Source organism: Chenopodium album, chromosome 13 (assembly GCF_948465745.1).
Source record: "Chenopodium album chromosome 13, dcCheAlbu1.1, whole genome shotgun sequence".
Classification (NCBI taxonomy): Eukaryota; Viridiplantae; Streptophyta; class Magnoliopsida; order Caryophyllales; family Amaranthaceae; genus Chenopodium; species Chenopodium album.
Genome location: NC_137846.1, coordinates 32,464,151 through 32,479,358, shown reverse-complemented (window position 1 = coordinate 32,479,358; position 15,208 = coordinate 32,464,151). Strand labels below are relative to the sequence as shown.

Sequence of the window (15,208 nt, the reverse complement as noted above, 5' to 3'; positions counted from 1 at the left end):
TTTGGTACAATGTTAATTTCTTTTTCTGGTTTGCAGGTAATTGTTCCTGTTTATTTTTTTTTTTGGGGGGGGGGGGGGGGGAGGTTTATTTAATGGAGTTATTGCTTCCTTCCTCTGGGTGGTTTACATGCGCGGGAGCTTGTTGCACTTATCTTTCTTTATTAATGAGGTTAGTGTATAGGTCTTGCTACTTTAATCATATTCTGCTTGCTTATGAGGTGAGTTGTGGTAACAATTTTTGTTGTGTGTGGATTATTAAGTTAGTATTAAGAGAAATTTGATTTTGCTCAATTTTGTTTATGTTCAATTATTTGGCTGGAAAATAGTCCATAAATTGTGCAGTATGGTGATAGCGATGACACGGATTTATTGGGTTTCTAGGAAATTGTTTGTAGTGAGCTGGTTGTACTTATTTATTTAGAAAATCTTTTTTACTTGTACTGTATCTGGTTTACCATCCTTTTGTTTCCTCCTTGCCAAATAAAAAATATTGGATATTACATTTATCCATCGGATTTTAACCATACTTTGTCTTTTTCTGGGGTGGGTTAATTTGGAGAGGGTTAGGTTCCTTATGCTATATATATGAGCAGCTTGTCTTGATGATATTAGCTTGCTTTTGTTTTCTGGGAACTTTGATTTAGGTAATGCCATATTTTACTTCTATAGTAGCTTTTGAATTCTTTGTAAATTTACATGAAAATGCTAAAGAAGTCTTGTACATTTTCCTAATTGCCTAAAACGCTTGAACAATTGCTTAATTATGGGACGTGATACCAGAAATCTACTTGAGCTGAAATATACTTGAACTGATATCTACTTGAACTGAAATCTACTTGAACTAATTTTTATTGACTTGAACTCCAGAACTTTTATATTCATACATTGTGCTTTGATGAAAATTATGATAATTGTTTTGGGTGGTGTATTGTGTTTCTGCTGCTGTTTTTGGGGTTATTATGAGTTTGTGGGGTTGTTGGTGGGGTAGTTAGTTTTAAGATGTCGATGTTTGTTCAAAGAGGGTGTTTGCTTTGGAGTTCTTTTGATGTGGTTTAGGTAATAATTATCTTTTGATTGTTGTTTAGTGATGAGTCACTGTAAGTCTTAGCTTTATTTCAACACAATGGGTTTTAAGTAGTTGTTTTTTTTATGCATGTGGTCTGGTGTGTTTTAGTGATCTCCAGTGTGTGGAACTGGATTCTTTGGACAAAAACGTTTTGTGGGTTTCGTTAGTAGATGGGTATTGCAGGTGTAATTTAAAGTTGAGGTTTTGGGTGTTGATTTTTTTTTTTCCTTTGAGAAAAATATTGAATTCCCTTCATCATGTCTTGTAGGTTTTGGGGTTAGTTCGTTTGGGTCAATCTTATTCCTAGTAATGAAGGGGACAATTTATTGTGTTTTTTGGCAGTTTCATTGTTGTTTTAGAATGATCTATTTTAGAGAACTAGGAATTAGTTGTATTGGTTGATGTGCTCATGCTATGCTTCTTTGTTCTCAGGTTACTTTGCTGTTGCTGGCTTTTGCTTATTGCTTGGTTGCTGATTTGTCTTGTGGGCTGAGGTATTCAGTTTTTTTATCCTTGTTAGGTGTTCTTTGAGGCATGCATATACTATTTAGTTTTCGAATTGTTGTCTATTTTGATTAGTTTAGTCAGTTTAATAATTGGTGCACCTTTTGGATCCTCATGAATCAAAGTTGCAAATTACATTTAAATGCTAACATAAATATGTGCAATATTTTGAAAATTGTAAAATATAATTTAGCTAGCTTGGTACAAAAGGCTATTGCCATGAGTTTCACCGGGGAATAAAAGACTATTATTGCGGAGTGTTGGAAGATTTGCACTATTAAGCACAGAATAACTGTTTTATCTATTCATCATAGAGCTAGCATAAGAAACCACATTGGTGACATCTTCATTCTAAATTAACACTGAAAAACTGAAGTTGGAGATAGTAAAGAAGCAACCTAAACAAATAGACTTCAAGATAGCTTACTTTTGGCATTTGATGTTTTAAGGAACCTTTTTCTGCAACCATTAAGCAGCAGACTGAGAGCATTAGGCACCTGAAGCTTGACACTCAACACATTGGCCTTGAGTGCTGTGTGTAGTGTAGACACACTGCAGTCTCGAGATTAGCATTCCTTCTACGAGAAACTGTTACTGCGATTCTGGTACACATAAACTTGACCAGGTAGTTACGAATTAGTATTGCTTAATCTCTACATCATGATTAAAAAAAGAAAAAAAAAAAAAACTGAAATGACTTCCAGCAAAATTCAGCATTATGTTTTCACCATTAAACAATACCCAATCTAAAAAACAAAGGTCGTGAAGAAGCACAAAGAACAGCAGCAAATCAAGTATTCCAAATATTAAAAAAGTAATAATAATAAATTTAAAAAAAAAAAAAATCAATCCTTAGTCTGGTAGCTATGGCTTTAAAAGACTGTAAGTGTTGTTTTGGGTTCTGATCCTTTCTTTTTTGTCTTAGTTTGGGAATATTGAATTTTCTAATGTAGCGTTAGCTGTGCCTTAAGGCTGCAGCACATAGCTGTTTTAGTTACCGTGGGGGTCGTTGCTTTCCAATGGGTATTTTAATTTTCTCTAATCTTCAGGCTACAATTGTTGTTCTATTCAATACATGTTTTTGGTCAGCTTGTTTAGTTTGAAAAGAACGTTTCCGTTATTACTGACTCCATGAGATCATGGTAATGTGTCACAGATCGCAGATCTCGTGCTCTCAAGACACGAACCAAAAAAAGGAGTCGGCAACTTGGAGCAGGCCCTGAATCTTGTCTTGTTAGGTATGTTATTATTTTTTTTTGAATCAGTATTCAGTTTGTTGCACCTCAGAATTATTAATTTGTTATGTTACCTTTTAAACAGTGATTTAGGAAACTGTCGACCACCTAAGAAGAAGCGTACAGGTCTGTTCTTATTTTGTTCTAAAAAAGGTTCTGTGCACTATGCTGCTTATATGTTACTAAGGTATTGTTCTTGATACATTGTCTTAAACTAATGTTGCAGATCAGCGTATCCCAGCAGCTATGATTGGGCTGCCATTGCCTACACCCCCCCAAGATGCAGCTACCTTATTATTGCCAACACTGCCATGCTAATATATTCGCATCAGAAACGTTACACTTTTGCCGCGGTGATGGAGACATTGAAATAGCCATGAATGAATACCCACCTGAACTTGCTTGACTATTTACATCACAAGAAGCCGATGCAGTGCACTTTAGAACATATGCTCGGTTGTATAACAATCTGTTTGCATTTAGCTCATTGGGTGGCAACTTTGACGCTGGCACGTATAAAGGGATTTATGTATTCAAGTTGCATGGGCAAATGTACCATTTTGTCCCTGACTTTTTGCCCAGGGATGAAGGACCCAAATATTTGCAGTTGTACTTCTACGATGCCCAACATGAAGCTGCTAATCGACTTGGTTGATTCCTAAATTGCGTGAAGATGTAATTGCTATTTCATGTGCATATTCGAAAACTAACAACCCTTGTGCACGCTTCTTTAGGTCTTTGAAAGAAGTGGATGTTACAGAATATACCCAAATTATTCTTAACCAGAGTTCAGTGCTTAATCAACGTGTCTACAATGCTCCATCAGCTGATGAGGTTGCAAGTATCTAGCCTGAAAATGCATCGTCTAGCCACAGTTGCAGTCCACATATTCTTGTTTCTAGAAGATCTAATGATTCGCATCGTATTTAATCATTATGGGTGCTACGACCCCTTGCAGTACCCTTTGTTATTTCCTCGTGGAGAATGTGGCCGAAATCAAGGTCTGAAAAAAAATATCATTGGAGGGGGGGGGGGGGGGGGGGGGGGTCAACAAATGGCAGCACATATAGATCCTGTGCTCTCTTGTGCTGTTCATAGTGCTGAAGAAGTGCTAGATGCAGAGGCATCACGTAAGTGTTTGGAGAAATGTTTTCACTGCACTTATATTTTGCTGCTTATATCTACCATACCCTGAATTGTTGTGGCTTGAAATCATATTCTTTTTAATATTGCAGGTGGAAGTGGTAAACAAATCAGAGCAGACAGATTCATTTCTCCTAGAGAATATTATGCGTACATACTGCAAATTCGCCTTGGCAACATGTTGCTACGTGCTGGTCGATTATTTTAACAATATATATTTGATATGTACATAAAAATAGAAAATACTCGATTAGACTATTTTCGCAACAACCAGAACACCATTCGGGCAAATCTTTATCATGGTATTTTGGACTCTTTTCAGAGTGGAGAAATCTCAGCACATAATGTTGGTCAGCGCGTTATTTTGCCCGCAACTTTTATTGGTGGGCCAAGAGACATGAAAAAGCGGTATCTAAATGCCATGGCCTTGGTTTAAAGGTATGGCAAACCAGATTTTTTCATAACAATTACGTGCAATGCAAACTGGCCAAAAATTAAATCTGAGCTTGCTCCTGGTGAAACAGCTCAGGATCGACCAGATTTGGTAGCAAGGATATTTCGAGCTAAGTTGTTAGCACTAAAAAGAGAAATTATGGACAATGAGATATTTGGAAAGCTGCAATGATATATGTTATTGAGTTTCAGAAAAGAGGACTTCCCCATGCACATTTCTTGATTATATAAAAGGCTAGCTCAAAGCTTAAAAGCCTTGCAGACTATGATAACTTTGTTTGTGCTGAGATTCCATCTCGTGATCATCCACAACTACGCAAAATTATACTCAAGCATATGATGCACGGTCCTTGTGGCCGACTCAATCTGCAATGCTCGTGTATGTGTAAACAAGGCAACAAATCGACTTGTAAGTTTGGGTTTCCTAAACATTATTCAGATGAAACTTCAACAAATGATGATGGATTCCAACGTATCGAAGGCGCAACACTGGCAAGAAGGTGACTGTTAGGAGTGCTCAACTTGATAATCGATGGGTTATACCCTATAACCCTTATCTTTCTGCACTGTTTGACTACCATTTGAATGTAGAAGTTTGTTCTACAATCAAAGCAGTGAAATACTTATATAAATTTGTTTACAAGGGACATGACAAGGTATCATACAATCTGGTCCCAACAAATGGTGAACCTGTTGAGGAAATAAAACGGTTTCAGTCAGGAAGATGGGTATCGCCATGTGAAGCTGCATGGAGGATTTTTTCATTTGATCTGTTTGAAATGTTTCTTCCGGTTTTGCTGTTGCAAGTACATTTACCAAACCAACAAACACTTCATTTAAATTTGCATGAAAGGCTCGATGCTATTGTCACAAACTCAAAGCGTTCTCGGACACAACTAACTGAATTTTTTGCTGTAAATGCGGCTATACCTGGTGGAACAGGCTATTTATATGGTGAGTTTTGTGAACACTATTGGTGGGATGCATCAAATAAGAAATGGATCCAGAGAGCTCGAAATAGGTTCCAAGTGGGTCGCTTAGCTTTTGTTTTCCCAGTAGAAGGAGAACGATTTTATTTAAGATTGTTGTTGTTGAATGTCAGAAGCCCAAAGTCATATTGATGTGTGGTAATTTAGGTCGTTGAAATATAATGCACCACCAATCAAACAATTAAGAAATTCAAACTTACTATAGTATAGGACAAGTTCGAGTCGAACCACAAGGAATGAGGGGGAGAATGCTATAGCCTATAGTCAAGCTACTTCGAAGAATGAGAGGTAAATTGAGGCGTAACTAAAGTTTTAATCAACTAAACAATGAAGAAAATCAATATGATAAACACTAGGGATTAAGGTTCCACATACAAGCTCAATGATCATGCCAATCGATGAAGAACTCAATTGATTCAAACGTTGCAAGGGATAAACAATAGTTGCAATCAATGGAATTCAAGAGCTATCTCCTATAAGTCAAGCTAGGGTTCACTATGAATGACTAACAAGGAAAATCACAATCAAATTCAACCAATTAAAGCAATTCTCAAATCAAGGGTTCATGTCATTGAAAATTACTATGCAATCTAAATTAATCATCAAGGTTGATCACTCCTAATCAAATTAATCACACGCACAACTATGTCAACCAATTTAATTGCAACAATTCAATCAATCAAGAATCATTAACTAGCAAAGATCACCAATTAAGCATGCTTCCCCTTCTCCATAGCTACTAATCTACTCACTAGATATAATGAAATTGAAAAACGAAACAAATTGAATCACAAATATCATCATTTCAAGCTTAATCAAAAAGAAAATCAAATCAAACAAATTTTCAAACCAAAGATCAACAATCAAATCAATCATTCAAGAATTAAAGGTAGAATCAAGCAAAAGTAAATTCAAGGGAAGAAATTCTCACTAATTTTCATTGATTAAGGAAGAAATCCAAGCTTAATGAAGTAATTTAAATTATAGATCAAGTATTCAAGTGTTTCTCTCTCTACTTTCTCTCTCTACTAAATATGGAAAAATATATCAAGTATTAGAAAATATGTCATCCCCTAAAAAAGGAAAAGGTCAAAGGTATATATAGAAAAAGAAAAATAAAGGGATGAAGGGCCATGGTGCGCACGCATAACAGGCCTGTGCGCGCGCACAGAGGGGCCTGCGCGCACGCACAGGGGGGTCTGCGCGTGCGCACTCCTGCTGCAAGCGTGTGGCGCGACTCCTCTCGTTGCTAGCTCGTGGCCTCTTCGTGCGAAGCTTCGATCCTAGTGCTCTCATGCATCCCTATACTCGACGCTCTCATGTGATGCTCGCGAGGAGGGCAGCCTTGAAAACTTCATTTTTGCGCGTTCATGATCAAGACAAGCGATGATGGTGATGCACGAGAGCGCTAAAGCCAAAAGTGGGAGCTTGTCTCTCAACTTGCACATATGCCAACCAAATGAAGCGAAAGCTTGTCCCAAGCATCCAAAAGACTTGGAAAGCCTTCCAAAATGAATCCCGAGGCCGAGCAAGTCCTATAAAGAAAGAAAGTAAAGCAAGTAAAAAGGAAAAGATGAAAATACCCTTAAAAATGCAAGAAATTGCAAAGTAAAGAGAATGAAGGAACTAAATCATAAAAGATCAAAACTAAAGCATTATTTGAAAATAAAAGCTATAAAATATAGGAAAAACGTCCTAAAATGCTACCATATGAGTGCCATAAATGACACTCATCAAATTCCCCCAAGCTAAACTTTTGCTCGTCCTCGAGTAAAGCAAAAGTTAGAAAAAGGAACAAGAAAGCAAATGACACTCACAAGATAGCTTATTCAAACAAAATAGAAAAGAGAAGGAGATTAAGAATATACACTAACTCACTATCGTAGGAATCACGGTTGTTTTTAGTTACAACAAGCCCTTTAAACCCCAAAGTCGCCAATGAGGACGAGTGAGGTCTCGCAAGAGTTTCCAAAAGAGATTATCCCATAACTCTCAAAGTAAATCAAGGCAAAGCACAAAAAGGAGAAAAGAGAAAGTTAAAACCAAAAAGAAGAAAAAAGCTTTCACAATGGACCTTTGTAAATAGACAAAACACAAGTAGATACCAAGCTTTCTAAACAAACAAGGGTAAGCACGTTCCAAGAGTTGATAGAAACATAATGTATGCTAAGTATAGAGAACTAGAGACTTCATCCTCCCCCCTAGTCCCCTCCAAGACGGTCCTCGTTCTCCCCATAGGCTTCGAATCGCCCCTTAGCTAGCGCCTCATGATTCCTCGAAGGAACCGGAAAAAGATTCATTTTGAGGAGTTATAAGGTTATCCCGACATCTCGACTATGCACTCTCTCTCCATAGGGTTGAAAACTATCTCCCTCCAACGAGTAAACGACATAACATCTCTAAATTCCATGGGTCTTTATTAAGGTTGTAATGACATGGTTAAGGGTAAAGGCGGGGAAAAAAATTTGAAAATTTGGTGGCAAATCCTAAGTGAAGCAAAAGAGCGGCCAACTTTCAAAAAACACACTCAAAAAGTCACCAAATAACAAACAAAAATATCAATTAATGCCATCTCCCCCAAGCTTATTCAACTCTACTACAAAATATATACAAGAACGAAGTAACGTTCCCCCCCAAGCTAGAACAAAGCATTGTCCTCAATGCGTAGAATAGGGAAGAAAACGAAACCAACTTCTTCTTTTTTTCCTCATTGATTAATGCACATAATTGCACTTATTTCGTGTCCTTGCCTTTTTTAACTATGGACGGCCTTTTCATTTCAATCATCCTCATTTCTTTTTTTGTCATGAAACATCATTTGATTTCCTTAGAACACAACTTGCTTTTGAAATTTTTTTTTAAAGACAATTCATCCCAACTTTCAAAATCTCAAAGAAAACCAACATTCAAAGTGCTCATGTTCATATACAATCAAACCAAAAATCAAACCTCACAAGCCAATGCTTCACTAACTAAGAGGGTCTGTAAACATAGGTCATAAGGCTTGCAATATGGTATAAACAAGAGCGGGAAATAGGAAGTTCAACATGGTTAGCAAGAAGGTTTATGTAAAATAGAAAATCAAATATGGTAATCTAGGTCGTTTAAATCTAAAGCACTAAATTGATGAGTGTCATTTATGGCACTCATTTAGCTTCTTTTAGGATGATTTCTCATTGATTTTACATCTCTTTTACCTCTTTTTCTTTAGCTTTACTTGTATTTTCTATATTTTGCATTTTCCTTAGTTGTTTTCTTACTTTCTTGCATTTCTTAGATTATTTTGCATTTTCTTCTTTACTTGTTTGCTTTTCTTTGATTCTAGGAAGTTGGTGATGTTCGAGAAGCTCATTGGCGTTCTCTCGGGGTATTTAAGGCCAAAGATGCATCCCGATTCCCCCACTTGAAGCCCAAAAGCAAAGGTGTGCAAGAGTCAAGTCTTCAAGGCCGCGCTCTCATGCCGCGGGGACATTAAAAGACGGTGTTGAACCTACCGTAAGGGCTTTAAGAAACTACCTTAGCGACATGCATCATCCGGAGCGCACGGGGGCATCTTCGAGCGCACCCAAGGCACTTCCCCTGCTCCCAGGGCGCGGCCGCGCGCGAGGGAGGAGCGGCCTCGCAGGTGGCTAGTGCGGTCGCGCAGCTGCCAAGAGCGGCCGCGCGCCTCTCCTCCCCCTGTTTCCTTACCCATTTTATTGTGGTCGCGCTTAGGGTGAGAGACCGCGCCTTTCGAGGTCTCTTTTGGACATCTAACTAACTTTCCCTTAGTTAGTTTTACTATATGTAGATTTCCTTCATTTCTAGAGAAAGAATGACTTGTTTTAGAATTAGAATTAGATTTTGATTAGAATTTTAGAGAGATAAGCTCTTGATTTTGTGATATTGTTCTTAGATTTTAGAGAGAGAAACTTGATGTTTGATGATTGTGATATTGAAATCTTCATTCCTCTTTGATATTGATCAAAGTTTTGTAAGAATCCTTTCCTTTTCAATGCAATTTTATGTTTGATTTTGATATGTTGTTGAATTTCAATTGTTTAGTTTGATTTTAATTGTTGATATTTGGATTACAATGTTGATGATGAGATTGATGATTACTTTTGTTATACTTTTCAATTTTACCACGAGTAGTGAATAGTTCCTTTGCTAGGGATGTGGTGAAGCATGTATTGGTGATAATCTATAGCTAATTTGAGGCTTTTGATTGATTTGTTGATGTGATTAAATTGGTTGATGAAATTTGTGCATGTGTTTGATTTGAAGAGGAGTAGCTAACCTTGATGATCATGCTAGATTGCATAATAGCTTTCAATGGCACGAACAATTTATTTGGATGCTATTATTATCGATTGATCTTAATTTGCAATTTTCCTTTGAAGTAATTTGTAGAGACATCTAGCCTGACCCTAGGAAATAGCTTCTTGAGTGATTTTGATTGCAAATTTCATTTTCCCTCACTTAATTGATCAAATTCCTTTGAATTAGCAAGTTTATCATTGGTGCATGTGGTTCCTAAATTCCCTAGTGTTTTGATAATTGATTTTCATTTGATTGATTGAATTGATTTCAATAGCATAGACCAACCCACCGTTTTTAGATTTCGGAATAGCTTAGCTTAGACTTTAGCAAAACCTCCTTCCCTTGGGTTCGACCTGGACTTGCCCCTATACCTAGGTTGGGTTTAGTTTCACAAATTTTGTTTTGACCGGGAAATCTAGTTTCCAACGACCTAGGTTTATCCTCGCGTCACAAATTGAGACTCCGAGATTTGATGATCATTGTTGAATAGTTGGAACAACAAGGTCCTCGAAGAATCACCACCATTTTCTCTTATCACCTCGAGAGATGAGAGAAATTCGAATGTCAATCGGGCATAAGTGGGCGCATTTAGATCCAAAAATTCCAAAAGCCCCAAATTCTTAGCAAGAAGCCGAACATTTTTATCAATTCCTAACATTGTCGTTGTTGCTTGATCATAGAAACGAGTGGACTTGAGCTTCCTTTTTGTCAATTGAACAAATCTCTCCCAATGTAGTTCCTTTGAAAATTCAATACCATAGATTTGAACCGCCTCGGGAGGAGGAGGGACAACCTGCCGTGATGGGATTGTGCTAGCATTGGTGCGAGCCCTTTTCTTGCGACGTAAAGGAGCCATTTACAAGGAGAAAGGGCAAGCATAAGCAATTCATCATGAATTTGGATCAAACACACAAGTGCACAAAAAGTAATACAATCACCAAATTATCATAAAGAATAGCTCAAGAAATTGAAGCACAAAAATAACCCCAAAATAGAGGAATTAACAATTATCACAAAGAACTAATGCCATGACTAGTATAGTAGTAACATAGAAATATTAAATAAGAACTAAGAAGCAAACCAACAAAAATTTCAATGGCAAAAGTTTATCATGGAAGCACAAATTCATGAACATCATTAGCAAAATTGACCAAGATATTGAATATGCAAAGAAACAATGCTACCATGAATAATACCCATGAGAGAGAAACATGACCAACAATGGTGATGTCAAGAGTTCAATCAATTTAAATAATTTCATCATGAAAAAGCTTCAAAGTAACATCAAATATCATCATACAACACAAAATACAAGCAAAATAAACTAACAATGGAGTTCTACCATTAAAGCCCAACCAAGGGTTTCAAGCTTCAAAATGAGGAAGATGATGAATAGAAATGGAGAAATCATACCTTAATGGAGCCTTAAAACCCTTGAAAATGGAAGAATTAAAGGTAATAAGCCAATTAAAACACCAAATTGCAAGCTCCAATTCCAAATATGAAAATCCCAAAATTTGAAAATTACACCCAAAAATTCGAAAATTGTGTTCGAAAATTCGGATAAATCAAAAGTAAAAAGTGGAAATTTGTTGTAATTTGTGATTGTTTAATAAAAGGATTAATTTGATGATTTTTGAAGCAAATTCGAATAAAAATAAAATGAAATGAGGAAGGAGAGTAAGGGTGAGGTCAGGGAGAGAGAAAGAAGATGAAATGAGGGGAGTAAGGTGCGTGTGAAGCAAAAGGGGGGAAGAAGGGCTGAATCTTCTGTGCACGCGCGTACACCCCCTCGTGCGTGCGTACAGAAGGGTAGGGTATGGCTGAGCGCGTGTGCGTAGTGAGGTGTGAGTGTGTGCGGCTGGGTGCGCGGCTGTGCAGAGTGAGGTGCAAGTGTGTGCGGTGCTCTCATTGGCGCTCTCGAGCGTCAAGATCAAGTGATGCCCACGAGGAGGACAGACCAAAAATCATAAAATTCATCAAAAATCACTTGTTCATGATTAAAGTCCACGAGAGCATAGCCATGAGAGCATCCCTGTACATCAATCACATCTCAACTTTTAACTCAATTTCAACCTCTCCAAACCTTCAAATGACACCAAAATTGTTGGAAATCAAAATCCAATGAATCCCAAGGTACCTAAAATCAAGAAAACAAAGAAAAATAAGAATGTTTTTCCAGAAAAATATAAAAGAAATAAAAGGAAGAAAAATAAAAGCAAGGGTTAGAAAACCGGGTTGCCTCCTGGAAAGCGCTTGTTTAACGTCATAGCTCGACGTTCTCCACCTATGAAGCTGGTTTGCGAAGAATCATTTTATGAACTAGGCCAACGAAAGCACCATCAAAATACTTCTTGAGCCGATGGCCATTGACCTTAAAAGAAGATGATGAATCCAACATAGAAACTTCAACGAAACCATTTGGAAAGACACTTTGAACCAAATAAGGACCACTCCACCTTGACATGAGTTTTCTGGGGAAAAACTTCATCTTGGAATCATAGAGAAGAACTTTTTCACCTACATAAAAATCCTTTTTCTCTCGATAAGCTTGTCATGAGCTTCCTTAGAACGAGCTTTGTAGGTGCTTGCACAATCATAAGTATCAAGCCGAAGTTCTTCTAATTCATGAAGATCCAACCACCTTTGCTCTTCATGCACTTGCTAAGTCAAAGTTGATTTTCTTGATTGCCCAAAGAGCACGATGCTCAAGCTCCAGCGGAAGATGGCATGATTTTCCATAGACGGTATGGAGTGGTGCCGATAGGAGTCTTAAAAGCCGTTCGATATGCCCATAAAGCATCATCAACATTGTCCGCCCAATCTTTCCTATTCCTAGCAACCGTCTTCTCAAGAATCAACTTAATTTGACGATTGGACATCTCAACTTGTCCACTAGTTTGAGGATGATAAGGAAGGCCAAAACGTTGATGAACACCATGCTTTTTCAACATCTTTTGAAAGGCATTGTGCACAAAATGCGACCCATTATCACTTATCACCGCCTTGGGCACACCGAATCTTGGGAAAATGATCTTTTTGAATAACTTCATCACCACCTTGTGGTCATTTGTTGGGGAGTCAATGGCCTCAACCCATTTCGAAACATAATCAACTGCCACAAGAATGTATTGATTCCCAAAAGAAGAAGGGAATGGTCCCATGAAATCAATACCCCATACATCGAAAACTTCCAACACGAGGATAGGTTCTTAAGGCATCTTGTTCCTCTTTGAAATGTTTCCGATCCTTTGGCACCGATCACAAGACTTGATGAAACCCCAAGTATCCTTAAAGAGATGTGGCCACCATAAACCACTTTGGAGAATCTTTGAAGCGATTTTGGAAAATCCCATGTGACCACCACTGGGATCTGAGTGGCACATCTTCAAGACATTTGGAACCTTTTCATTTGGGATGCAACGATGAAGCAAATCGTCAACTCCTCGCTTGTACAAGATTGGATCATCCCACAAATAGTGTCGAGCTTCTAATGGGTGTCATATTTGGCACCCATTTGATGAGAATTTAGGTCGTTTTTACCTTCTTTTCATAGCTTTATTTCTTAATAAATGCTTAGTTTTATGCTTTTTCTCTTTATTTCCCCTTTTCTCTCTTATTTTGTGTTTTATGGCTTTTCTAATATTTTCTCCTTTATTTGTTCTCTTTTCGTGGTTGTAGGTATTGTACGAGGTTCGGGTCTTGATATGGATGGATTACTAGGGTGGAACATGCTTTTGGAGCAAGCTCATGGCAATAGGAAAGCTCAAGATGCAAGGAAGTGGGTTCTCCAAGTTCTAGCTCCTGCACTCTCAAGCCGTGCTCTCATGAAGATGGGGTGTTGAACCCACTGTCAAGTGCCCGCCTTTTGGGACTGTCACTCTTAGTGTTCATCATTATCATTCGGTGCGTTCATTTGAAGCCTTTAGCGAACGCACAAAGCCTCGAGAAGAGCTGAAGAAACCTAGAGGAGTGCGAGCGCGCTGCCTAGACGTGCGGGCGCGCATCCCCTCTGCTCGGGAATGGCGCCTCCCCAGGTCCATGCTTTGCTCGGTTTCGTTTTGCGCCTCCTATATATATCTACTTGTAACCCGATTTTAGAGAGGAGGAGAAGAAGTAGAATTAGAAGTAGAATTAGAATTAGAATTAGTTAAGAGCTTCTCTCTCTAGTTTTAGGGTTAGTTTAGGAGTAGATTTAGAGAGAAAAAGTGAGGAATTTCAATGGTAATTGAGAGATTGAAGATTCAATGGTGACAATTTTGTTGAAGATCTTCTCTATTATCAATGAACATTTCTAACTCTACCTCATTTTATTGCTTTGATTAATATTCATGTTTGTTTAGATTGATTTTGATGTTTGATGCTTGATTAGTGTAGTTGTTCTTGATATATTGTTGATTCTTGATTTCCTTAGTTGTTTGTTGATTAGATGATGGTTCTTGAGTAGTTGTTTGGCTAGGGATTGGGTGAAACTTGGATGATTAATTGATTATGCTTAATTTGAGAATTGTGTTGATTAATTGTTGACATTAAAGTGATTAATGGAAATTGTGCATGTGTGTAATTCGATTAGGCCTTGAGAATTATGCTAGATTGCATTGTGAGTCTACATTGATACAGACCATTGATTTGTAGCTCACAATTGTCGATTGAGTTTGGTTAGTGACATTTCTAGTTAGAGTCTCTCGTAGTTGGCGCTAGATAGACCTCTAGGATATAGCTTGTCGAGCTCTTTTGATTGCTCTTACCATTAGTCTTCGCAACCTTTGATTTGCATGTTGTTTCCGAGTTGCTACAATTGCCATGATTACTTGTTGATCCCCATTCCCTAGTGTTTTATTTGTTTGGTTGTTTGTTTTGTTAGTTGTTAGTGTTACCTCTTACCTTCGATTTCGACCTAGCTTAGGCGCATAATTGAGAGTGCTTGACATTACCGTTCCTTTGGGTTCGACCCTTGACTTACCTCTATACTCGTATTTAGGTTTGTTAAGTGTTTATAAATTTGTTTGGCTCTAGGGAAGATTAGATAACGACCTACATTTTCCCTCCGTTAGCTTCTCTCTTGAGCTTCTTCCATTGATTCTTAGAGAATAACGGTGGAAACTCTCCACATGCTAGAAAATTAACCAAATCAGCGAACCAAGGAAGCTCCTTCACATCGATAGCATATAAGAAGTCATCAAGCATTATATCTTCAATAGGAGAACCATCATCTTGGATTTGGAAGTCCTCTAGGCGAGAAAGATGATTCGCCACAACATTCTCCGCTCCTTTCTTGTCTCTAACCTCTATATCAAAGGTTTGAAGTTCGAGCACCCACCGGAGCAATCTAGGCTTTGATTCCTTCTTAGTAAAGAGATATTTGAGAGCCGCATGATTAGTGAAGACAATGGTCTTAAAACCCAACAAATAACAACAGAATTTTTCAAAAGCATGCACAATTGCTAAAAACTCCTTTTCCGTTGTTGTGTAATTTCGTTGAGCTCCATTGAGGGTTTTTAACATATAATAGATGA

At 37.8% G+C, this 15,208-nt stretch overlaps 3 long non-coding RNA genes across 5 annotated transcripts in view; all 3 read left to right on the top strand.

Moving 5' to 3' along the window:
* LOC145576574 (uncharacterized) overlaps positions 1-13,981 on the top strand; it is a 32,989-nt gene extending 19,008 nt beyond the window's left edge. Inside the window, exon 3 of the long non-coding RNA XR_014098462.1 lies at positions 13,374-13,981. This is a non-coding gene — a long non-coding RNA (uncharacterized LOC145576574). The remainder of the gene's footprint in view (positions 1-13,373) is intronic.
* LOC145576572 (uncharacterized) lies at positions 94-3,587 on the top strand. Of its 2 annotated transcripts, XR_014098459.1 has the most exons (6): positions 94-169; positions 1,499-1,560; positions 2,727-2,808; positions 2,891-2,931; positions 3,032-3,455; positions 3,540-3,587. It is a non-coding gene; the product is annotated as an uncharacterized LOC145576572 (long non-coding RNA). The 2 variants fall into 2 exon arrangements; XR_014098458.1 differs by having other exon boundaries at positions 3,032-3,587.
* Positions 3,846-5,165, top strand: LOC145576573 (uncharacterized). Of its 2 annotated transcripts, XR_014098461.1 has the most exons (3): positions 3,846-3,935; positions 4,041-4,386; positions 4,473-5,165. It is a non-coding gene; the product is annotated as an uncharacterized LOC145576573 (long non-coding RNA). The 2 variants fall into 2 exon arrangements; XR_014098460.1 differs by having other exon boundaries at positions 4,041-5,165.
* Positions 13,982-15,208: the final 1,227 nt, after the last annotated feature.